Consider the following 26,884-nt stretch of genomic DNA (forward strand, 5'->3'; position numbering starts at 1 on the left):
ACAGTGGCTTTTTATCTAGCTTAGTTCCCCCTGCCATGCCCCCCACCCAAAGCAGCATTTTCTTGGCATAATTTATGTTGTGGCATTTCTGTCAGTAGATGTGGTGTCAGCAATTTGTGTTCCTAATGGAAGTTTACATGGAAATGAGATACTTAGCCACAGAATAATATTAAGGATGGGGTAAAACTAATAAAAAAAATTGTAATGCAAAGGTGTTTGTGCCTGCTTATATATTTTTTAAAATTCTGAAACGAGGGTTGTCTTTTGCCAGAAAAAGCTTGTTTTCCAAGTCTAAAACACCGGTCTATAAGTAATATGAATAGAGAGAACCCATTCACAGTTAAAGCTAAAATTGTGTCAGCACGTGTATTCGAAGCTCCTCCATTCCAGAGGCCTTATAATACTGTCATATTATTTTAAAAATAAACTTTCTTTCTTTCTTTCTCTCTCTCTCTCTTTCTCTCTTTTCTTTTTAAATCTAAAGTTTGAGATCCCAGCAGGTTTAACCAAAATCTGTGGTGTTGGTACCTTGGGAAAAATATGTACATATGATGTGTATTTTTGCAAAGTTAAAAAACTCAGCCCAGTGCAAATTTTATTGGAGAAATCATTTCACTGATTGAATAATCTTTGTCCCCATATGGTTTACCATAATAAGATTTTCAATTATTCCATTGCAGGATATTGAGAGCATTTAGAAATAGCTGTGTGCTGCATTAGAAATGAAACAGAAGCATTGTTTAGACTCCTTAGCCAAAGGCCCCTGAGAGAGCCCAAGCTCTGGAGTTATTTGGACTCTCAACTTGTCTATCTTAAAAAAGCTTTTACATAAATGGGATCCTTATTCATTCTGAGGTGCTGCAGACAGCAGAAGCAGAGGTAATGTTCTTTCATGTATCTACAATCTCTGTTGCCATCACATTCTTTTCCTCACAGACATGCTTCCCGAGAAGCAAAAAAGCAATATGGACATCGGGAGTCCTCTAGATGGAATTTCACTATATTATCACAGGAAGCTCCCTGCCATTTAATTAGCAACAAGCAGATTTTGTCACTTACATTTTCATGTGTTTTAAAGCATTTTAAAAATAATATGTTTAAGGTATTTTAAAAATAATGTGTTTAAAGTATTTTTAAAATATCTTAATGACATTTTTCCCCTTCACTAAAATTTCATGGTTGACCCATCCATCATATGGACCTGTAGCTTTAAGTATTTGATAATATTCTGAGCTGAATGTGAAATGATAGTTATTTTATGCACAAAGATATTCAGAAAGGAGATCTGCTTCCGCAAATGATGCCTGCATTTCTGAAACAATTTTCCTCAAGTCAAACTGGCAAGAAAGACCTGAACTCCATTAGTTGAAAATTTTCACCCTTTTGAAATGATCTAAGGACCTGTCCTTAGTAATTTTGATTAAAGATGAATGTTCTGAAACTCAGTCCCTATATCCAAGGTGTATCTACCAGAGTCCTGCTAGAATTTTGAATAGACAGCAGAGCAGCATACACAACTTACACATACCAAAATGCCAATATATGTATTCAGCTTTGTAAATACGCCTTTAAAAATACCTCGCCATATTTAGCCACTCCTAAATATGTATTTACACAAGTCTACACACTGTAAGTGTTTACCTGGGAGACAGGAAAGGTCTCTCTGGTAAATAATATGGGTTTTATAGCCTTTCATGAAGGAATTTTTTGTTTGCTATGTAAAAAAAATCAGCTCCTCTCAGTTATAATTTAATAAAATTTTTCTTTCCCTGTAAATTTACTGCATAGCACTTGAGGTAAAGCCCTGCAATGTTTAAGAAGAAAAAAAAAGACAACACTGGTGTTATCTTTGGGTACAGAGTGGCTTTGATTCATTTTGCTAAAAACTACAGAGGGTAGAAAGCATGGATATGATTTCTGAAAACCAAACAAATAAAAATAACCTGTCAGATACATTTTAGAGCCATGGCTATTGAGTAATTACCTATTTTTTCAGTTTAAATAGAAATCAGAATGTTTAGGAAGATCCAAATGATTTAAACTATTTTGCCCTGAATTTTCCAGATTCATTGACATAATTTTATACTTTATATTACATGAGTGGGTATAGGTTAGTGTTTGCAACTGATAAGCAAAATTGTGTTAAATCCAATATACACAAATTCTTACAGAAAAGCAGAATCACCCAGTACACCAGTCCAAGGACAGGAAATGTTCAGTGCATACTCTTAAGAATACATGGCCTTGAGCAATTGAGTTGATCTGACTTAGGCTTTTGAATTTGTAAATTAGGTTGTGATCTACATAGATCTAATGAATGACAGATCTGTACTCATATATTAAGTACTGAATATTAATAGAGAAAAAAAGTTTTTAAAGAAGACATATTTTCCTTTTTTTTTTTTTAATTGAAAGATACAATATGAGATAGAACATGAGGCTTGGAATTAAAGAGACATCCTGTTATTTGGGAGGCTCTCACAATTTATTCACCATCACCTTCCCCACCTTCACTCCCCCCTTTGAATCTTAAAGCTTTTGCAATCACCTAACATTAAGCAGGCGGTCCCTAACTTTTATGAGCCACTTTAGGGTCCCAGATATGGACATGGCTTAATTTGGAGTCCTTTAAAGTTTTAGGGGAGGTTCTTTCTGAAGGGACCACTATCCTAATCAGTTTACTTCCTTTTAGAAGATAAATGTGCAGGATTTCCAGCAGCTTGTCTCTGGAACCACTGAAGATTTTCCTGTCAGCAGTGGACTTAGAGACCTACAAGAAAAGAACAAAAAGAGAGAGGCCCCTTACACCAATTCTAAAGACATTTAATAAATTACAGCTTTACAGTTAAAGGACTCCTCTTTCTTTGTTCTGTGTCTTTCACGAATTTTCTCTTTCAGAATTTTTCTGCACATGGGTGCTTGTGCACAGAATATAGGAGTTTGATTTATGTTGAGAAGGTGGGAAATATGGGCATTTTTGGCAAGTCCAGACACGGAAACATTACAGGCTTTTTTCAGGATCTATCAGGTTTTTTTAATGGGAATTAAAAAAATTCCCAATTATTTTACCCTCACATAAAATATCTGTTGAAATTTGCAAATGCAAAACAGGTGCTTGTATGCCTTCCTATGCTATCTCATCTGTAAACACATCTTTGAAGAGATCAAATACACACACACACATTATAACACACACACACATATATAAGTAGGTGAGAAAATGTTTACATCTCAAATTCAGATGTCCTAAAGCACTTTTAAAACTTTTTCTTCCATTTATTCTTAAATTGTTGAAAGATGCATATAAGATTAACAATCCTTTAAAATGAAAATATGATTTGTTTTTCCTTTAAATGTACTAGAAATTTAAATACAGTGATATGCTTTTTGAACATGAAACAGGGGGTTTTACAAACTAGGTCACTAATTCAAATCTGATCCAGGCAGTACTGATTATCCCTACAGCTGTCTATTAGGAATACCTAAACTGAATGCAACAAATAAATATCTCGTTACATTTTTACACAAATTTTTGCTTATTCTACTAATTGAAATGGAACATAATATACTATTTGTGTATTAAATTTATACTTTTGAAAATCATTCTTTATCATCTTACATATTCACAAAAGAAACAGAAAATTCATTGTGTGCCAATACCCACACCTGTGCTCTAAAAGACACAAAGAATATATTCCCCACCTCCTGAGTATGAATCAGCAGGATATAATTCTCTCAGCTTCATCCTAGATCCTCACATACCTATGGACATGGCAGGTTAGAAGGATAACTCCTGTGTATAGCAAATCTATCTTGGCCATGATGAATTATGTCCCAGGGTACTGCAAGAACTAACAGATGAGCAAAATCATTGACCCTTACTTAGGAATCACAGTTGGTTAGAAGAAGCACTGCTTTTTGTCTCTTAATATCTCTTAGACATTTGAGAAAATACAATCTCTATTCATTTACTTCTGACCAATCACTCCACACCTTATTCCTATTAATGCTCAGGCACAATGCTAAAAATTGCCTCTCCATCTCCTTGCCTGTTTTCCTGGAAATAAATACATGCACTTTGACTATCTTCTCCAAGGGTTCTTTCCTGAAGCTATGGCAAGATTTCAGAATTCTTGGGTTTGGATGGAGATTGAGACCTGCAGCTCTTAGAGTGAGGGCATAGTGTGAAGGAGGTTCAGTTAGAATGAAATCACAATACGTTGTGTGGCTGGCAAATGTAAAATTCCTAGATGACAGTCCTACTCCCATCTGCAGTGGTTAAATCAATCCCAATGCATTGTACTTAGTTATTAATGCTACCTTAGAAGACTGCACAGTACTCAGGAAAGAGAATATCAGGTCAAAAAAGAAATATAACCATATCCTACAGAGTGCAGTTGAAAGCACTGGGACTGCTTAGCAAAAAAATAGAGGAAATTTGGAATTCCCTTCAAATATCTGAAGGACTGTTATGCAGAAGATGGATTAGGCTTATTCTATAGCTTATTCTGCATGAATATGAGTAACTCCCTATGAGCAGTCCCAAGAAAGAATGGACTGCCTGCCTCCAGAGAACCTAGGCAGCATCCAGTACAGGCTAGATGCCCTCTTGGGAGTTATGACCTTTGAGCCTCTTCCCCATGCTGATGTTGAATGAATTTATGATACCAATCCAGTCAGGAGAGTTCCAAGGGGGTTGATGGAACAACTTCAGGATACTGTCAGACAATGTCATCCCAACTAGGCATATCCTCATTTTGGTCCCTTCTGAATCCAAGATTTCTTTCAAAGAGGCTGAATTCCCTGTACTGAATGTGGCTGTAAAAAGAACACAGACTGTACCATCAGAGAACCCTGGTTCACAGAGAGAATCCTGGCTCTTCCATTCTAGTAGCCATGCAAATTTGAGGAAGTCAATGAGCCCAAGAATCCCAGTCACAAAATTTAGGATTATTATTCCCATTTCACAGGGTAGTTGTGAGCATATTAAATCATCTGTATACTACCTGGTGTTTGCAGTAGGTATTCATTGTTGTAGGTGCATAAGTACATGATGTATAGATATCATAGCCTAAAAAGCCCACTTCTAGACCTCATGGTAGAGATGGTCATATTGCAGTAAATTCCGAATGCAGTGAGCTAGGGTGATGTGTGTCAAGTACCTGCTTCTAAAAAGGTTCCCTTTTCCATCAAGAATACACATATTTATGTTAATCTGGAAAGAAAAAGATCCTACTGTGGAAATTTTGCTATAAACACATAAAATGTGGTAAATGAAATAATAACCACAGTGATGAACTTTATCAAAATTTACATGAGATGAATAATGCAAAGGCAGAAGAAATTATCCTCTACTAGCAGCAGAAATCCTCCACATAGCTCTTTCTTAATTTCAAGATTCTTCTAGTAATGCAGTCTTTCTGATTATTGTTGCTCCTTTAAAAATCAAATCACCTAAAGATGGAAGCATTGGTCACAAAGACATTGAGAACTGCCTGATTTCTTTTCTTTTCTTTTCTTTTTTTTTTTTAAGATTTATTTATTTGAGAGAAAGAGAGAGTACTAGTAGAAGGAGAGCAACAGAGAGAGAGAGGGAGAGAATCTCATACAGACTCCCCACTAAGCCACAATCCAAATCAGTTCAGGGCTTAACCGCATGACGCTGAGATCCTAACCTGAGCCAAAATCAAGACTCAGATGTTCAACCAACTGAGCCACCCAGACACCCCACCTGATTTCTTCTCCAAAGAGATACTTTTCAGTCTCATCAGATGACTCTTAAATTCTCAACTAAAAGTTATGATTTTCAACCAATGAGGTGATTATTTTCATACATAAATAATTGGTGAGTTTGAAAGTGGAATCAAAGATCTTGGATCTTGTCAGTCTTCACAACATGCATGGGGTATTTTTGACATGAATTTATACTTTTACCATTGTTTAAAGGACACTAACAGCCATTTCTGGGTTATTTTCAGTTTGAACAGGAACGCATATACAATTCACACTGAATTAGTAGTATTAGTTACAGTTCCTACTGGAATGATTCTATATGCTCAAGAAGGGATGATTAGATTTGATGGAAACATGTAGGCCTAAGTTAGATTGATAAACTTAAACACAGAGCTTAGTTAGGCAACCTTTTTTTTTTTTTTTTGTATATATTTTTTTTTATTTGAGTTCAATTTGCCAACATATAGCATAAACCCAGTGCTCATCCTGTCAAGTGCCCTCTAGGCAACCTTTTCGATGATAGCTGAATCCCTTCAGGCAATCTGGTTACAATACATGACTTAATGTGGCATCCAAAGATGCCTGGCTTTCAACTTGTGAGAGGCTGGCAGTAGGGAGCTCATGTTCCAGGAACACAATTCTCGAGCCCTAGCATAAGTGCTCTTGTTCACAAGAGAGGAGGCAAATTATCCAAAGGCAAATGCTTTGGGACAGCCCCTGGCTTCCTGCCCTCCTTCATGTGGCAGTAATTTCCCTACACAAGAGGCAGAGGGCCTGTCCTTGACACACAGTGTCTGCCTTGCCTCCCACACACAAACCCACAAGAAAGTCTGACCCAGTGAGTATTAAGAAAAAAGCCCTGACCTGACCACACAGCAATTCTGGGCCATGAGCAGTAGCCACTGCCGTGCCCCTGGCAAGAGTTTCACTGCATCCAACTGAAAGTGGGCATAATAAAATTCCTTTGTCAGGAGTCCCAATGGCGTGTTGGCAATTGAGTGCATATTGTCCCCTTGGTAGGAACGACTATGAACAGCATGAAATCTATGCTTTGGCAGCAAGAGAACTTGGTGCTAGCATTTTTCTAAACTGAAGCAACACAAATGAGTTGGCCTGATACTTACAAGTTATCTTATATGTTAAATCACCTCTAAAAATAAAAACAAAAGTTTCAAAGAAAATTGTAAATCGTACAAAAGGAATAAGATGGTTAGATAAGCTTTATGCTTGTAAAGAATGATTTTAAAGCATGTGGAGAAGCATGAGTTGAGGAAACAGAATTGTGAACACCACCTAAGTTGTTTTAGTTTGTCCAGAATTCAAGGACTGAGGGGCATGGTATGAACAAATTCCCACAATAACTCAGAAAGTACTTATTTGTAATTAGTCAAAAAGTTCTCATACTCACTGTTATTACAAAGTTCAGTAAATACCAGGCATGAACTTAGGCACTAAACAAACACGAATATAAATATATACTCGTATCTCACAAATTGTGAGATACTGCCCTCACAAAAATCAATTTATAGACATAAGGGAGAAGCCCTTTGGATAGCAAAGGATAAGCAGTAAAAACTAGAGAAGTTTGACTGAAGGCATTAAAAAGAAAAATAAATGTCCTAGAGAAATATTCACATATCTTTTTTCCTCCAAAATTTCTCAGTGGGCTACTAAGCCTTCATTTTCTTTCCCCTCTCCATTCTGTTAGATCGCATAATTGATCAGAGACACTACCTCAGTTCCCTACAAGGTCTGGATCATTATTTTTTTTTAAGATTTTATTTATTTATTCATGAGAGAGAGAGAGAGAGAGAGAGAGAGAGAGAGAGAGGCAGAAACACAGGCAGAGGGAGAAGTAGGCTCCATGCAGGGAACCCAACATGGGACTCGATCCCGGGACTCCAGGATCATGCCCTGGGCCAAAGGCAGGCACTTTGGGATCCCCAGGGATCCCCAGTCTGGATCATTATTACTTCTCTTTTTCCTAACTGGCTTCTGACTTATTGACCCAAAGAGGACGGCATAGCCCTAAAATAGGTTCAAGTTCTAAGTAACACAAACACAATGCTTCTTCCCAAAGGAATGTTTTGGGATTTCTTTCATGGGAATATCATGTGTCTTAAAGAACCCATATGAATACAGAAGACATCTTTGCTCATGGTCACCACTAACCTCAGGGAGCACAGATCCTGGGAACAGAAAGAAGAGAGGCATAGCTTCCACTCTCTAAGTTCCTGATACAATTTGATAAAATAAACCACTTCATTATTTGTCATCTAATTCAATCTCAAACTGAATCTGATTTGAGAAGCACAATGCTTATTAGATCAAAAATCTGGAGTTGCTTTACAAAATACGAGACAAAGATATAGAAGTATGTTTGAGCCATGCATAGTAACATTTTAAAATAGAGCACAAAAATGTATAAATCTTTTTCCTAATATGCCCAAGATTTTAAAAGTAAAATGAAGGATCTGTCAATGAGTCTGAAACTGAACCACTCAAACCAGGCTCAATGTTTATAGATGACGAAGAGCCAAACCAATAATAATATTGTGGCATTGATTCTTTATGGTCTCAGTCACACCCACCTCATCACTTAATATATTTTTTCTTCTAATATGTGTTCAATCCTTTTTGACGGCTTGGCTCAGAGCTTAGATAATGGAGCCAAACCATATCCCTTTGGTCGGTCTCAAGCTTGGCTGGACTTTCAATGACTTCCACATATTAAGAGCCACTCTCACCAAAAGCTTCATATAATAATAAAGCCACCTGCCTATCAAATAATAAGAATCAGCATTTCTTGATTAGTCATATGAGCTAGTAGTCACCATGTTTAGAGCTTTATACGCAACGTCATTTAATCCTCACAAGAACCCGCTGAAGTAGGTAGCCTTAGCTCCATTTTACAGATAGGGAATTGAGGCCAGGAGGTGAGAACTTTCCCAAGGTCACAGGGTTAGCAAATGGTGGGAACATGATTCCGTCAATTACATTAAAATTGCCACAGGTTCACACGGTGTTGTTTAGCTATACTTTGAGGCATATTTCCTGATTCACTTCTGGAAATACAGAAAGCTTCACATTGCGGCATCATGTGAAGACTGGCCAGCATTTCTGAGGTGTCTGACTGGGAAACAAATCGCTCACCTTCAGATAGTACAGAGGTCTAATGTTCACAAGCACACAACCGATGACTAACTCCCTACCCTCTGCCACCAGCACCTCCACCAACGGCAGATCTGCTGCACACCCACACGAACAATTATTTTTTGTGACTTGCAGGTTTTTTTTTTTTTATTTCATTTAATGCAATCAATGAAATATGGTGTCTCCCTGTTTGCAGATATTGGGGACTGGGTTACACAAAGTGTGAGTTACCTCAGGCCAGACCAGAAATAGCCCCAGTCCTCCCATCCCTGAACTTCAAAGCCAGCCCATTCTCCCCGTTGCTGCTGTGGTGGCTTCTGCAGTGGTCACAGGCGTGCAGCCTGGGTGGTCCCTCATATCCAAGCATTCCCTGTGCCAGGGAGCAACCACATGCCCTGGTTCTGGGGACGGGAAGGCAAGGGAGGAAAAGACAGAGCTGATAAATACACCCTGGCTTCCCTAAACTCTCCCTTTGAGAAAGTCAACTGTATATGAGCCGAATGTGCTTACACAAGGCAAAGCTTTTCAACAGCACACCACCACCCCACTCTGCCTCGGGCTTCTTCCCGACCACCACACAGCAACATGGAAGGCCACGTGGCACCTCCTGGTGTGGGGGAAGATCATGAAACTAGAAGTAAAGAGACCCAAGTTCTGACTCTGTCTCTCACAAGCTCTGTCCCTCCCAAACCCCAGTTCTCAGCTCTCTATGTCCGTCAGTATTCTTCATCCTATGTCTCTCTGGGTTTTGGGTGCTGGGGCTTATTTCTTTATTCCTCAATATAGGAAAAACAAAGTATTTCTCCCAAATTTCCTCATCCCCTGACTCTGTTAGACGAAAGTACTAGTTGATAATATGCAAGTTTTAGTGTTCAAGAGTATTCAACTGGAAACCCATCTTTTGCATCTTGGAAAGAGCAGACAGGAGGTCCCATGGAGGACCTAGGATCACCAGAACTGATCCCAGCTTTGGGAAGAATACCAAGGTACCCTGAACCTTAAAAAAAAAAAAAAAAGTCTGGATGTTCTACAATCATGGGCTGCAAGGTGGGGAGGAAGAACTGGCTTTTCTTTGAAACTAGAAAATCCATTCGGCACCTCTGTTCAGTAGACACAAGGAGCAGATCCCATGGTCACAAGTTGTTTTATCTAAATTTTTTGTGCCGGTTTTCTTTGCTGTGAGTTCCAAGCTGCTTTGCACCGTTCCATCCTTTACAACTATTGAGTCTCTTCTACAGATCTGTGAAAATAAACAGGCCATTTCCAGATTACCAGCCAGCGACACCACATCCTGTGTTAGAACTAATGATAAATAAGAGTGAGGCAGGTAGTCCCCCAGACACATCTGGGAAGCATCCTCTTCTCTGAACAGAAGCACACAGCCTTCAATGCTAGCCAGAGCTTGTTTGGCCTTGTGGTCTGCTGAGTTGAAATGGTTATGCCATTTTTGTGTGTGTGAATCTAAAGATTATGTTTTTCATCTGACATTTTTCCTTTTTTTAAATTTTGGTATATAAAAAGTAACCCCTGGGGGAAACTACTAGCTTTAGCCATGAATCCCAGGTGTATCATAATTAGCTTTAAAACTTATTTAAAAACAGAAGAAACGAAAAACTTCAAGTTGAAGACAGCTAAAGAACTAGCAGCCACAATTTGGGCTAATTAACTCTTCTGGTAACAACTAGTGACTGGAAACTGTGGTCTCAAAGATTCTGTGATAATGTAGCTACCCAGGATCTTACCTGCACTTTTAACTTCTTTTAAATTTATCAGCTTTATGATGATTAACCACCTGAAATTATTTTTAGCACTAGTTCTTATTTATTCTTTTCCCCTATTCGATTAATGTATTCTTCACTTTTTGCCAGCTAAACCCTCCAATCTCTGCTAAATGTATAGAAATTTCATGAAACCAGCGTCACTCTCTCTCTTCCCAAACATGTGCAAACATACACTGAGGGATAAGTGTAGGAAATAATCTTTTGCATCTTGCATTTAGCATTCTCAGAAGTGTGAGCAGACTGAGGATGGGCAAAGACAAAAGTATTGCCAGCCTCCACTCAGAGAACTCTCATTTTGCTCCTTGGAATCTTAAGCAGCCCTCTCCAACTTCCCTGACTCCTCAAGGGAATGTGTTTTCACCCAGAGAAGTCTCTTGGTAGCTGATCTACAGTAAAAGGAAAACCTCACCTGCGATTATATGATGGCCTGGGAAGGGACTAGCTATCGATCCTTTAATCCTGTCCATCCTTTTGGGTTAGCCTGTGACAGGCAGCAAATGGACCTGGAGAGACTGCAATAAAAACACATTCAATCCTACTGACCTCTCTCCCACCACCTTGTAAGGACAGGTGTCCCTTCAGGAAAACTTAGGTTTTATCCAGCTTATCGTTTACACAGCCTCAGAAGGCTATTCAGAAGACTTAGACAAGAAATAAAAAATCTCTAATCTTCTTTGTGGAAAAGGAATATTGGCCCAGAAATCAAAAGAGCTGGCCTCTAATCTCTTCTCTGCTATTAACTAGTTTTTTGACTTTGGAGAAAACGGTTGCTTCATGTGAACATTAATAAGCCAGAGGATTCTGAGGGCCCCTTCCATCTATAAAGATTCTGTGAAAAAAATGTACTCACCCACTTGCTCCTTTGAAGACCAACTGCTATAACTGCTAACTTCTGTCCAGGTATCAGATAGAGGAATCAGACTCAAGGAAACCCAGATTTACATTTCATAGAACTCTTAAGAGAATTTTCCAAGACAAACATTTATCACTCTTTTCTGAAATCAGAGAGCTCTTGCAGGCCAATGTTGGTCATAAGACCTACATGAAATACAATATCATTTTGCTGATGCATTGATTACCAGTCAGAAGATAAAATTCAGATTCCCTGATGAAGCAATAAAGCAACTCTAAAAGTTGAACAAAAATAAATAAATGTGACTATAACAAATAGAAACACTAAATGAACATTTTACTCCTTATTTTGTGTGCCAGACATTGAGCTAGGAATTCCTGCCTGTGTTAACTCAGCTTAGCTTTAGAAACAGGCTCAGTCTTCTCATTATTTTCTCCAGTTATCCCCTCCCCAAGGCCAGCCTGCCATATGCCCACCTCCAGCACAGACATAGTGTGTAAGGCAAGGCCTTTATACACAGGCACACCCAACCAGTCCAAACCAATCCTATGGGCTTCCCTAGCCTTTACCTCAACACATCACTTCCTGGAAGAAGAAGAGTTTCCTATTTGTCACTAAGAAAAGAAGTCTCAGTGTTTGCCTTCTCCTGGTACACTTCCTTCAGGTCTCTGGGAGCATTTTATCTACACAAGGAGGGTCATTCTAATGTCCAGATCAATATCTGCAAAAGCTTTCAGGCTGTAATAACCATGATCTTCAGCACTCAACATATCTTAACAAGACCCCTTCCATATCAAGTGAAGTGGGCTAACTCTTAGGTAGGGATTTTTAGACTCACTCCTTGGCTACCAGTACTTTTAGTAGAAAAGTCCATAATCGTTAAGCCAAATGCAAGGGGACAGGCATTTCCAATGATACAGTTTTAATTTTCTTTAAATCCAACCAGCACAAACTTCATCACAAAAATTGTTGCTAACTAATGAGTTGAATTTTGGCAGCCCATTAATCTTAATTTTGTAAACATTGATTTCCCCCCCCTCGATTTTGAATGGAGCTAAAATTAGCACAGGTTTTTGTTTTGTTTTGTTTTGGGGGGGTCTTTTTTTAGTATAACCTCCTTTTCAACTTCCTGATACTGAATATTTTATTGCAACAAACAGCTCTATCCTTGACCAGAGTCTAAAAAGAAGTCAGAAGAGTTCTGGGAATAATGGTCCCACCTCTCATCTTGTTTCACACACTTCCCCTGTCCCTTCTGGGACACGGAGCCGCCATTGACTTCTAAGGAAATACACTTGAGGCTCAATTAAAACTATGGGGCACAGAGAAGAAGCAGCATGTCCTCACCTTTTCCTCCCCGGTAAGATCTGTTTCCAGGACCAATCCTATATAGAAGGACTTTTGAGGGTTTGTAAGATGAAACTAGGAGGTTCAAGCCAGCCCTTTTTCATCCAACAACTGCTGGTTCATCTCAAGTTTCTCTCATAAATGCAAATGCCTAAAGATTAAAGTTCAAATGCCTAAAGATTAAAACTGAAAGGATCTAAAAAAAAAAAAAAAAAACAAAAAAAAAATGGAAAGGATCTTTCCCACCAAAGGGAATGCTCATGGCTTCCAGTCTTTCCCCAGCTCTCTCTGGCTTCTTAGCCATTGCCATAAAGCAAACACAGTTTAGGGAACAGCAGTTTTATTAATGTTGGAGATGTGTGGTATGAACTACAGTCTTTTCTGTTAAGCGGAGAAGATCATTTCACGTTACCTATTTTCTCATTATGCCCTTTCTTTAGCATGTTCTTACTTAAAACAGGCTACCATCTTTCCTTCTTCCTTTTTTCCTCTGTGACAGTCTATTCTAGAAGACTTTGAGCCCTTTCCCCGTATCTTCCTTAGAACTACCATATTGCAGTCTACAATTTCTCTCTTCCTTTCTCTACTATACCTGTATGGTCAGTTGCCATTGCTTCATATTTCTACTGATAAAATACCAATCCAATCTCTGAGCATCATCTGATAACTTATAACAAACCAATCACATTTCTTCCTTTGAAGCACCTGACATCTATCACTTTCCTTCAATATTTTATGTTACTCACTAAAATTCTAAAAGCAGTCATCAAATCAGTCTTGGGGGAGGGGAAAGCCTCCCCAGGCAGAAAGCTGTATTTGTGGTGATGAAGTACAAAGATCCCACGGTTAGACTGCTGACAGCGAGTAATAATCTTAGTTCTGCTACATATAAGCTGCGTTTCCTTGGTCATGTTACATAAGCTCAGAAACGCGTCCCAGCGTCTGGACAGAATAGAGCATGTTTAACAGACAGTTAGGTTCTGAATTTTGCTAAAGCAGAGAAGAAATATTTCAAACCTTCATCCACTGGAAGACAGAGTGAGATCAGCTTACACTGACTTCACTGGGTGTGGGCTTTCACTCTGAATTTCTTGTAGTAGTCCAAGTGTGACAAAGAAGTTTCATCAAAACTATCTTTTAGCAATCGACAGGGGTTCATTAGAACTCTGTGTTGAGAATTCTGAGGCCACTGGCTCTTAGAGAAACAAAGCATGATTGATTATTAATGTCTTCTATGGAGAAGGGCAGAAAGGTGGCTTACAGGTTTATGTCTGCCATCCAGGCAATGTAAACAATGGAGGTCAAGGAGGGCAATTTCAGCCAAAGAGTGACATGATAAAAGAGATGTTTTAGAAGATTAATTTGGCAACAGATTATAGGATGGGCTGCTGAGAGAGAAGAGATGTCAAAAAAGCCAATTTGGAACCTTTTGCCAAAATCAGGACAGCAACCATGCAAACAGAAAAGAAGGAATGCATTTAGGAGAGTTTAGGAACAAATCGATATACTTAGCATGACTTCTAAAGAGCCTTTAAAGAGAGGGCACTTTTTAATAGATTTTTTTAGAGCATTTTTTGGTTCTCAGCAGTATGGAACAGTGGAACAGAGGGTACAGAGATTTCCTATACACTTCCTACCCCAACACTTGCACAGCCACCTCCCACCAGAGTCGCACATTTGATACAACTGATGAACCTACACTGACACATCACAATCACCTAAGTCCATAGCTTACGTTAGAGTTCACTCTCGGAGCTCTGCATTCTGTGGGTTTGGACAAATGTATACTGACTTGTATCCACTATTATAGTATCATACAGAGTAGTTTCAACGCCCTAAAACTCTTCTGTGCTCTCCCTGTTGCCTCCCACTAGCCCCTGGAAACTGCCGATCCCTTTTACTGTCTCCGTAGTTTGACCTTTTCCAGAATGTCATGGGGTTTGAGTCACATGGTATATAGCTTTTCAGAATGCCTTTTTCCCCTTAGTAATATGCACTTAATTTTCATCCATTGGAATGAGATTTGTAGCTCATTTCTTTATAGTGCTGAATAATATTTCATTGTCTGGATGAACCAAAATTTATTTACCTACTCAAGGACATCTTGGTTGCTTCCAGCCCCTGTGGGCAGGTTTTTGTAAAGATGTAAGTTTTGAACTTTTTTGAATACATTATCACGCAGCCCAATTGCTCAATCATATGGTAGGAGTATATTTAGTTTTGTAAGAAACTGACAACTTATCTTTCAAAGTGTATACCAACAACAAATGAGAGTTCCTATTGCTCCACATCCTCACCAGCATTTGGTAGTACCAGTGTTCTGGATTTTGGTCATTCTAATAGGTGTGTATGTTATCGCATTGTTGTCTTCATTTGCATTTCCCCTTTGACAAATGATGTGGAGTAGAGTGAAGGCATTTTGATTCTTGAGAAGGTTACTATATTGGCTAGTTCTTACATTAGCAAAGAGTCATTTATTTCATTCATCCATTCCTAAGCACTGTCACCTAGCAGACAGAAGATAAGAGAGCATTTGAAAGACAATACAGGTAAGTTTCAACAAAAGACAGGTAAGGGAAAATTTGGATGAGGTGCATTCCTAACGTTGGTGACTATTTTGGTAAACATGGTAAAGCTCACCCTCGTAAAACAGAGGCCACCTACAGGGAGTCAACAACCTTGGGCAGAGGTGTTAGAAGAGACTGCGAATAAATCTTACCTTCTTCATAATTTTGACTGGCAACTCTAGCCCTACCTTAGTTCATTCACTTTTGTCTCTCCATCTTGGGACAGATGACTATGTGTATAAGGTACATCATGGCAGTTATACTAGAAGACACAAGGCTGACACCAGACTTTTCAAGGACAAGTTTCAAGGGCAAGTCTCTTTAAGGCTCCTGAAGGATAGGGCAGAGGGAAAAGGAAGACATTGATTATAATTACTAACATTGCAAATGTATTTATTTGTTAATTTGTTGAGGGACCACTATGCATGAAGCTCTGAATTAAAAACCATTTCAGGGATCCCTGGGTGGCGCAGCGGTTTAGCGCCTGCCTTTGGCCCAGGGCGCGATCCTGGAGACCCGGGATCGAATCCCACGTTGGGCTCCCGGTGCATGGAGCCTGTTTCTCCCTCTGCCTGTGTCTCTGCCTCTCTCTCTCTCTCTCTCTCTCTCTCTCTCTCTCTCTGTGACTATCATAAATAAATAAAAATTTTAAAAATATAGATCTCTTTAAAAAAAATAAAAATAAAAATAAAAAAATAAAAACCATTTCAGATGAGATTGGGCATGTACAGGGTAGTAGGGCCATTGACACATATTTTGTGGTTTTTTTTTTTAAGATTTTGTTTATTCATGAGAGACACAGAGAGAGAGAAGCAAAGATATAGGCAGAGGGAGAAGCAGCTTCCCTTTGGGGAACCCAATGTGGGACTTAATCCCAGTACCCCGAGATCATGACCTGAGCCAAAGGCAGATGCTCAACCACTGAGCCACCCAGGTGTCCCTAGACACATATTTTGATTTGCCGTTTGCTTTTTTATTTGGCCCATTGCTTGTGCAGTAGTATTTTGTTTCATATTTAAAGATTTAATATTTACATTGCAGATTTTCCAACTCTGTTTTATTGTTGTCCCTTAGTTTTTATACCATTGTATTTAGAAAATATACTTGGCGTGATTTCAGTCTTCTTAAATTTGTAATATTCATTATGTCTCTTTTTGTGTGATTTAGCCAGGGGATTCTTCTGTGTGTACTAGAAGAAAATGTGTTTTCTACTTTCCTTGGATGGAAGGCTTTACCTTTTAGATAAAGTACATTTGAAGTAAAAAATGTTTTGTTGGAAAAAAAAAATCACTTTAACTGAGGGTATTCATATAAAATAAAGCATATCAGGGATGCCTGGATGGCTCAGTCAGTTAAACGTTTGCCTTCTGCTCAGGTCATGATCCCAGGGTCCTGGAATCAGGTTCTGCACCAGGCTCCTGCTTCTCTCTACCTGCCACTCATCCGGCTCATTCTCTCTCTCTCTCTCTCTCTCTCCCCCCTCTCTGACAAATAAATAAATAAAAATCTTTAAAAAAAAGTTTAAAAAATAAAATAAAGGGAGGGTATTTAGGGGGAATGGGTGAAATAGGTAAAGGACATTAAGAATACACTTATGATGACCACTGAGCTCATGTATAGGACTGTTGAATCACTATATTGTACACCTGAAACTAATACTGTATGTTAACTATATTGGAATTAAAATTAAAATTTAATAAAAAAGAGTTAAAAAAATAAAAAGTACTTCAAAATTATAAGAATGATGTATATCCTCCAGAAACATACATTCTGCCCAGGAGAAAAGACAAATGTTTATTAAAATTAAGGAATACAGGAAGAAAAAAAAAAAGGAATACAGGAAGAGATGGCGAATGTCGCTGCCTTAGAATAGTAAGCAGTAGTCTTAATTATGCTACAAGTTGAGTGAATGATTTGGGTTATTACAGGAATAACCATTCATGTAAGTTCTGAATCACAGAGATCTCCCAAAGCCAGACAAATGCTAGGCAAATGGGAATAACCAATGAGGAAAGGCTGTTTGGAGAGGACTGTCCCTGACTGGGGCTCCCTCCTTCCTGCACGAATGTGTTGATTATGTGAATGCGACTAGGCTGGGGGAAAGATGATTGGAACATTTCCTTAGACAATGGCCCAATTGAAAGGTCACTTCCTGCCACTTTCCATATCCCTGAGGGGAAATCCCATACTGGCTCCCAGTAAACAGAGCTATCTATGTTGAAAGCCAGGCTTCCAAACAAATCCTGCCTGCCAGAGTCATAGGCCTCCGCTTTGGAGTTTAGGGATGAATTAAAGATAAGTATTCATGCTTAAATGTCCACTCAAATATAATGAAATCTGTACAGTTTTTCAATTTACAATCAATGCAAAGTAGCTGTATTTTCCTCTACTTTGTTGACTCTATGATTTTTCATATCATCTGAGAAACAGAAATTCTTCACTCCCAAATGAGCAACATTTTGAACTCAACCCTGACCCTAACATGATAAAAATCTGTGCCGTTGAAAAGAAACATAAAGTGTTTTGTTGTTTTGTTCTGTCTCTTCCCCTGAAAGCCATCCAAGGCCAGAATCCTGTTGCCTTTGTTCACAATAAATACAACATAGAAAGAACATGGTATTTTAGACAGAGCTTTCAGAAAAATCCATATAAGGGCAAAAAAGAAACATTTGATGCTGAATTCTTTCCTAATTTAAGACATTTTGAGTCCGGTTTTTGTTTAAAAAAAAAAAAAATTCTTAAGAAGAATTCCAGGGCAAGTGTTCCTGGGATTATTTGTGTGAGCTGACAGTAGTAATCAGCAGACATTGTCCAAGTCATTGAAGGAACCCCGGATAACCGAAGTGTCTCCTCTGTGTGCCCAGCCAGCAGCAGCCTGCACAGAGATCTCATTCCTTCCCCAGCCTGCATCTTCACCCCAAGTCCCGACATACTTCAGTTCTTCAGCAGCATTTTAAACTTGTCGGTGTGTTGTTTTGAAATTGCTCTCAAGTTACTCCTTGGAAACTATGCATGATCCAATGCAAAGCAGAAGGTCTGTACAGAATCACCTGGACTTTTATTAAATTGTAGATTTCTGACCATGCCAGGAATTGCTGAATCTGGAATATCTATGGGAAAGATCTTGGTATCTGTATTGTTAGAGACTCTCCTGTGGTTTGAATCTCCAATGCAAAGAATCCTGGACTTTGAACTCTAGTCTTAGTTTCACTATTAAACATTCATTATAGACTTTCAGCCAGTTATTTTAATCTCTACAACTCAATTTTTTCAACTATAACACAGGATTGTTGTGAAGTAATATATGCAGAAGTACTAATATAAATTAGAAAAAATATTCATATATATACTCGTGAATCTCTTAGATGATAAAGTCTTGGACATCCAGGAACTTCTTTATTGTATTTTCCTTATTGGTAATGTCATATTTCTAGCTGGATTTTAGTGAATAGTTGCTTAATGTGCTGTACAGGACAAGACTTGGAAGCATTTGCAGCCTGATACTTACAGGAAAACAATTAACATCCAAGAGTCCATATCAATATAGAATTTACCTTGGGTGAATTTACCATTGAGCTGGGTCTTCTCTAGGACTGGCAAGTTAATCAACTATCAGAGTCAATTAAAGTTAATAAGGCTATTGTTTGCTGTCTAACAAAGCTTATAAGATGGACATGTAAGGCCTCCTTGCTCATTTGTTTAATTTTCCAGGAGAAAAAGAACTCAAATAGCCTGGTAAGTCATGTTGACTACCCAACCTGGATCAAAAGAAGAGTATGGAGATTTTTCTTTCTTTTTTTAACTGGAAAAAAAAAAAAAAAAAACCTTTTATGAAGGACATTATTTTACTGATTTTCATGTCAATACTTTGGGCACTATATTATATCTCTATTTTACAAATGAATAAACTAAATCACAGGGAAGTTAAGTAACTTTCTCTGACAGCCTGATATGTCTGTCTCCACAAGAGGAGACAAGGGAAAACTTGTCAAAGGATCCTGCTGATTACTTGGGCCTGGTAGGACATCCTACACCCACTGAGAGGTGAGCTGACTTTCACTGAGGTATCTCACTCCTGCTCTGTCCTCAGGCTAACCACCTCCCTTTTTAAAATTGAAATACCTATTTCTATAAATATGACAAAGTCTTCATTCAGATTTAAGTCTGTTATACTTGTGAAGTCAGTGTTTCCAACAAGTTCATTTTTTTTTACAAGTTCATTTTTTACGGTAAAAAGATAAGCATTTTTTATAAGAATAGTTACACATTTATGATCATGACTATCAGAAAAAAATATATAACAAGTATATCAAATCCTAATTTCAACAATAGTATTACAAAGATGGAGGTTAAATAATTTAAAACGGTCAAATGATATAAAGTTAGTTAAAAAAAAATATCTGGGCACCTGGGTGGCTCAGTCAGTTAAGCGTCTGCTTTTGGCACATGTTATGATCTCAGGGTCCTGGGATACAGCCCAGAGTCAAAGTCCCTGCTCAGTGGGGAGTCTGTTTCTCTCTCTTCCTCTGCCCCTCCCCCTGCTCTTTCTTTCTCTCTTTCTATCAGATAAATAAATAAAACTTAAAAAGAAAATAGAAGAAAAAATGTTAAATAACACTTAAGGTATTGTACAAATATGACCATTTTGTGGAAGGAGTAATAAAGACAATTTGGGAAGAACTACTTTAAAATGGTTTTACTTACTTCTGTTTCATTCTGAGTTGCTTTTATATTTTAATCTTAAGAAAACAAATTTGTTTTCAAGTTTTTCAGTGGCTGCTTCGAAGTAGCCTCTTTTGAACCAACACCATATATGCATTTCATTTGACTTTTGGCTGCTGATGCTATTACTGCAAATCACACTAAATATAAAGATAGTAAGAACAGCTCCATTTATGACTTTTGGCATGGATTATCCACCGTTCTTGCCCTCATACATACACTATTGATATTTACCAGAACTCCTGTGAGGCAGGTACCATTCTCTCCAATTCATAGACGAGCCAACTAAGATTGTAGAGGTGGAATAATTTACCTACAGCTCCCTTACTACATGTAGGGACCAAAAATTGAACCCACATCTATCATTCCCAAAAGTATTTGTTCTTTCCCCAATTTATGTTACCTCTCTATATCAAATTTCCTAAAATTTATTGCTGTGAAAATATTTTAAAATGTCTTTTTTTTTTTAAACTTTTATTTATTTATCTATTTATGATAGGCACGCAGTGAGAGAGAGAGAGAGGGGCAGAGACACAGGCAGAGGGAGAAGCAGGCTCCATGCTCCGGGAGCCCGACGTGGGATTCGATCCCGGATATCCAGGACCGCGCCCTGGGCCAAAGGCAGGCGCCAAACCGCTGCGCCACCCAGGGATCCCTAAAATGTCTTATATAGTAAGGTTTCAGGGAGTACATTACAGTTATAGGAGAACTATAGGCTATATCTGTGTGTGTGTACCTTTAAGAGAACTCAATTGATTATATTTTTAATGGGTTACCTTTGAGAGGTCTGCCAATTATTTTATCACCTCTCCTAGAAGTCAACATTCCCCTGCTTCTCTTAGGGATGAAGGCCTGGCAGCTACATTTGTACATGAGACCCCATATTTTATATAACCAGGGTCAACACCTATCCTAAACCAAAGTCAATCTGATTGATTTTCTTTCCTGCAAATCTGTTCTGAGGACCACTTGGCTAAACAGAAGTCATATAAATTTGGGAGCCATGGGGCAGGAGAGGAAGAGAGAAGACTGAAACAGAGTTGCACCTAGAACCAGAGAATTGGGCCTTGAGGAAAAAGTGAGAAAGAGCAAGGACTACTATCTGGACTCCTACTTACAGCATATCATGAGCCTCAGTTATTGTATCTTCTGCCCTTATATTTTGTGAAGTATCCTTACAATTAATTTTTATGTTTTAGTTAAGCTAATTTGACATGGATCACTGTCACTGTAACTAAAAAGGTATTAAGTAATACAATGTTAGAAAGAAATCTCTCCTTAAAAACATTCTGCAGTGAGTGATTCTGAACCATTCAGTTTCTTCTAATCATTTACTGGTAGTGACCATATGACAAATGATTTCAGTTACTTCTAGAAGCCAATCCATTTGACTATATTATAATATACACACTTAATAAGCAGATAAATGACTCCGGTTCTTTGTTGGGTTTGATTAAATTGTCCAAATACTTCCTCATCATAAAGTATTCAAATGAGAAAATATTACATTCTCCTCTAAAGAACAGAATCAGAAAAGATAGTCTTTACCAAATAACTCCTGTTCATCTCATTTAGGTTCCTTTTAGTTGTTTCTTCTACTCATCTTAAGTATTCTTACTAGAAACTCTAGGATAATTTTTGACACAGACAAAAGTAGAGGCAGATTTAGTAACCAAAACATGTATATTTAAAAATTGTCCCTTACTTAGCATATGTTAATATGGTGGTTCATACCAGAGGGACAAAATAAAAGCATTACAAGAAATGACTGCAAAACACAAGCACTCTGGATAATTCAAACTAAGCCTTCTGGTTGGTTCAGACAATTTGGTTTTGATTTCATACGTCACCAAAATGAGACATTAAAGAAGACTCCTCATGGAGTACTTTTTTGTTGTTATTCATCCACGTTTTCCCCTGGGTTTAAGAAGGGAGGGGGGGGGAACAAACAATGGAAACCAAAGAATTTTTTCATTGAATTGATTTTTAAAAATGAGTTTGACAATTAAAATCAGATTTTTTAAGAAAGAAAAAATACTTCTGAGTAAAGCACTAATACCAAAAGTTTTAGCAGAATGTGGATTAAATTATTGGTTTTTAAACTACCCCTTAAAAATGGCATTCACTCTGGAATGGAAAAATCAGTAGATCCAAAGTAGAACAAGGTTTTGACTAGCAAAATTAGAGCTAAATTAAAACTTGGTGTAAATGAATTGCAAATTTCATAATCCCAGGAAAACTCTGACTAAAACACCTTCCTAGCTGAAACTAATCTTTTTCTAAGTGTTTCTTTTAAGTGATTGTTTCTGGTTTATTACAGAAATTCTTCAGGTTATAGCTCCTGCAGTTTAATCCTCCACGTAGATTTTTGGTAGCAAATCTCCTGAGTATCCAGCCTCTTGGCCTTGTTTCTTTTGGTCTGAAAGTTGTTCTTTTCAGTGCTTCTACCCAAAAGAGGAAAAGCAAATCTAGAGATGAGGGAGGTGCCATTGCCATAGGACTTGGCAGGTGCTAAAAGATCAGAGTGTTAGGAGACCATAAAGTTATAAATACATGTTTTTAAAGAAAAAACTCTTTTAAAAAAAAAAAAGAAAAAGAAAAAACTCTTTTAGTAGTACATAAATATTATTGTGTATCATGCTGTAGATGAGTTTCCTTCTACAAAGTGAACACTTTGCTGAAAACTGAGCTAGCAGATGTCGGTTTTGAAAGGAAGAATTAATGCTTAAGGTTTAAATTTAATATATTTGTTTAAAATCTAAAAACTCAAAGTGCGTTACCCATTGAATTGATCAGACCACTAAGAATAATTATTAGGCACTATTAATATATTAGTATATAGCAGAATAATGGACCAGGCTGTCCCTATACTGAAGAATAAGAGCTTTCCATGAGAGTCTCTTAGAGATAATCTCTCTCTCAATTCCCACAATGGTGCTTTAACCCCTGGTTAATGCCAGTGAAAACCTATAGCTGTTAAAAAGCAAATAACTTAAAGCCTCTATGTAAACTCTTCTTGCTGCTTATAGGATTCTTCCTCTTACTCCTCTCAGCAGAAAAATATATTTTTTTCTTAGTCTCAATTTATATGTTGTCCCTTCTATAAAGCTTCTCCCATTTTAGCTCCTTCCTCTTGCCCAAACCCCACTGCAGCAGAGTCAATAAATCAATCATGCCCTCTGTGTTACCATAGTACAGCACTTATTAGTTCTGTATGCATGGGTTTATCATCACGATCCTGGAAACTTTTAAAAGTGGGAACAATATGTAATTCATTCAATGCTTTATTTACAACAGGTACTCAAAAGATGTTCATCAGAAACATGTGAATAAAATCCTCTTAATACAAGTGAACACGTATTCACTCATTCAGACCTCTATTCAACAAGTAATGTTACTTGGATATATTTTGTGTCTTATTGCAAAATATTTTCTCACAGACCTAGAGGTCATTGGAAATCTTTCAAATGCTTGACATCATGCAGTGGTCAAAGGCAGAGTAAAAGAGACAAAACAACAACTCCTCTTGCTTAAAAATTTTGCCCTTGGCTATCTCTGATGCTAAACATATAGCAGGTGCTTGATGAAAACTTGTTGAATGATTGATTGATTGATTGATTGATTGGCTGATTGATTATAGCTGAAGTTCAACTGTTTTCTGTCATAGCAGGTGATAAAAATACCTGCTAAAATTTTCATCTTCTACAAAAATTTTCTTATGAAGTCAAGTTTTGTCCTGACAACCCACATGAGACTGATGTCATTCCTCACTAAAACCTTCAAAATTTCTTGTATTGATATCTTTATATTCTAAATACATCCATTGATGTTTATGTAGTATTTGCTCATGTTTTATGCTCCTTCTTTAAAAGCCAGTTTTCTCAAAATGAGAGACAAACATTTTACCCCTGAACTAAAAAACTGTGTATTTGTGCTTCTACGTATTAGGAAATTTGATTGTTTTTCACCGGGACAAGGATCATTCATATCAACAATGATTATCTAGAGACAGGGCAAGTTTGGGGGCTCCTTCTGAAGTCTCATCCAATGAAAAATTGCATTTGGAGCCATGCTAGTATCAAGCATGAATGGCCTTATCCAAAAGTTCTTCAGCTTTCAGAGTTGGAAGAGACTTTAAGAATAATACATTTCAAGTTTAATGCAAGGATCCCTTAAAAAAAAATTTGGTAAAATCTGTCTGGATACAACCAGTGACAGAAATCATTTTCCTCACAAAGCGCCTATTCCATTTCTGAAGAAGGCTAATTCTTAGAATGCACTTCCATTTACTGAGCCAAAATCAGATTCCCTGAACTTCAAACATTGATCCTGGCTCCAGCCTCTAGTGTTTCAAAGATTTAATCTAATCCCTCTTCAAATATTGAAAAGCAGCCATGGTTCCCTCTAGGTATTTTCCAGTACAGCCTATAAACCTGACTAAGTCTGTATCATCCAGCACACATGTGTCTATTAACCACAAGGACATCATGAGAGATCACTTCAAAGGCACTGCTCATGTACTAATGCCAGTATTTCTTTAACTGCCAATTAAATAAGCAAAGTGAATTGGTCATGATTGCTGCTCAGAAACTCAGGTTGGCTCTTAGTGATCACTGCCTACTTTTGGGTGCACATATGCAATCTGCTTAATAATTCATTTGGCAATTGGCACATTTTTGTTTCCAGAACCCATATTTCATTCTGTATCAGTCACAATTCACCTAGGGGAGGGTGGGTCTCCAAGTACTTGAAGCTGGAGGGGAGTCGATTTAATACAGGGAACTGGTTCCACAGATGCAGAAAGGCTCACTGAACAGGAAGTGGTGAGGCAACCCAGAGATTAGAAATAGCAGGAAGTCACTAGGACTTCTAGGCTAGAGAAGAAAAAGCAGGAGCCTGTGATACCAGGGCCAGGGGTTAGTTAGGGTCATCTAGAGGAAGATGAAACTGTGACAGGAATGTAGAGCAGGAGTTGCAGCTATAGAGAAGACACTACTGAGACATTTCCAGAGATATCCCCCGAGGCACAGAGAAACGAAGGATAACCTGGTTTGCCCCTTCCTCCAGCCGTTTACTTTCCCACTGAGCTTCCCACCAGCTGAACCCATTAGAGAACCAGCTGACTCTCTGGGAAACTCAGCCAGTGCAGGCAAGGGGTGCAGAGCAAAGCAGGGGAGGGGTAGAAATGGGTGCCTTTCCACAACACTCCACAATTTTTTAAAGACACCACACCTAGAGAATATCTCAGGACTTCTCATAACTACCTTAATTACAGCACTTCTTTCATTACCGTTTGTTTTGAAGGTTTCTCCTTACATAAATGTCTTCCCTAAAAACCTGAGCAAGCATGACATCACTGTGTTGTTACTCTTATTGTCATTTGCCTCCACAGCTTTTACCAGTGGGCTGCATACAGAAAACACTAAATTAATGCAATTAGTCTGATTCTGGAAAAATCTATTATTCTCCCCCCAAAAGCTCATTTATTATTGCCTTCCCTGTTTGAGGTTCAATTTATGCCTAATCATGTTTGCATTGTTATTTTAGTTTACAGTTGGTTTTAATAAATAATTAACTGGAGTTCAGTAGATCCAATTTCCCTCTTGGAGGGTTCACCAGACAATATCTACACTTACAGATTATTTTTCTATTAATACACACCCCATTTTTATTGTTGTGAAGAAATACATTATGGAAGCATTCAACTGGCATTTAAATGTTGAATATCAAAGGGCCCTTGGCATAGTTTTGTTTTTTAAGTAATTCCCTTTTTGGGGCACCTGGTGGCTCAGTCAGTTAAGCATCTGCCTTTGGCTCAGGTCATGATCCCAGTGAGGGTCCTGGGATGGGCTGCATTCACTCCCTGCGCAGCAGCTGAAGGGGGGAGGTCTGCTTCTCCCTCTCCTTCTGTTTCTCCTCCCTGCTTGTGCTCCCTCAGTCTCTCTTAAGTAACTAAGTAAACAAATAATTCCCTTTTTATCTTTTGGGATTTCACTATATGAATATTCATATGATATCCCTGGTACAAGTATTGTAATAGTCAGGTAGGCTTATCAAATCAATCAGCTAACAGAGTTCATGAATTTAACCAATCTTTCCCCAACACCATGGCACGGTTTAACAGTGATTAACAGAATTGAACAGCAATTACATCATCTGTTGATACGGGATGCATATCCAGCTTTTCCTGACTGTCCAAAGTAATCCTTTTAATCACGGACACTAGACTGCTCCTTGCACAGCGATGTAGAGGGCTGTGCTATCCCATACAGTACACTCTGGCCCCAAACCTTAAGATGTGGTTCTTCTGAATTGGCATAAGCTAAAAGCAACTGAGGGCACACCAAATTTCAAAGACCTGGGATGGAGAAAAGAATGCAAAATACCTAATTTATATTTTATATTGATTCTGTGTTAAAATGCTAATAGTTTGTAAATACTGGGTTAAATAAAATGTCATTGGAATTAATTGTCCTCTGTTTCTTTCCACGTCTTTAGTTTCCAGAAAATTTTAAGATGTACCTGGAGCTAGCACCTGTGGCTTTCTTTGCATTTCTTTTGGACAGTGTTTGTCTGGAGCAAAGAAGAAGTGAGTGTCTGTGGAGACAGGGCACAGCAACTAGCGGAGAAGTCATCTCTCCTTTTAATTAGTTTTGTAATAGCAACAGATTCAATGTCAGACATTTAAAAGAGACAATACTATTCTCTTCAGTCAAGCAAAACTCCCA

General features: G+C 38.1%; 1 long non-coding RNA gene across 1 annotated transcript in view; it reads right to left on the reverse strand.

The window, feature by feature from the left end:
• Window positions 1-2,463: 2,463 nt before the first annotated feature.
• LOC112654141 (uncharacterized) overlaps window positions 2,464-26,884 on the reverse strand; it is a 144,404-nt gene continuing 119,983 nt past the window's right edge. Inside the window, exon 4 of the long non-coding RNA XR_003132818.3 lies at window positions 2,464-2,770. This is a non-coding gene — a long non-coding RNA (uncharacterized LOC112654141). The remainder of the gene's footprint in view (window positions 2,771-26,884) is intronic.

This window comes from Canis lupus, chromosome 3 (genome assembly GCF_003254725.2).
Source record: "Canis lupus dingo isolate Sandy chromosome 3, ASM325472v2, whole genome shotgun sequence".
NCBI classification, from domain to species: Eukaryota; Metazoa; Chordata; class Mammalia; order Carnivora; family Canidae; genus Canis; species Canis lupus.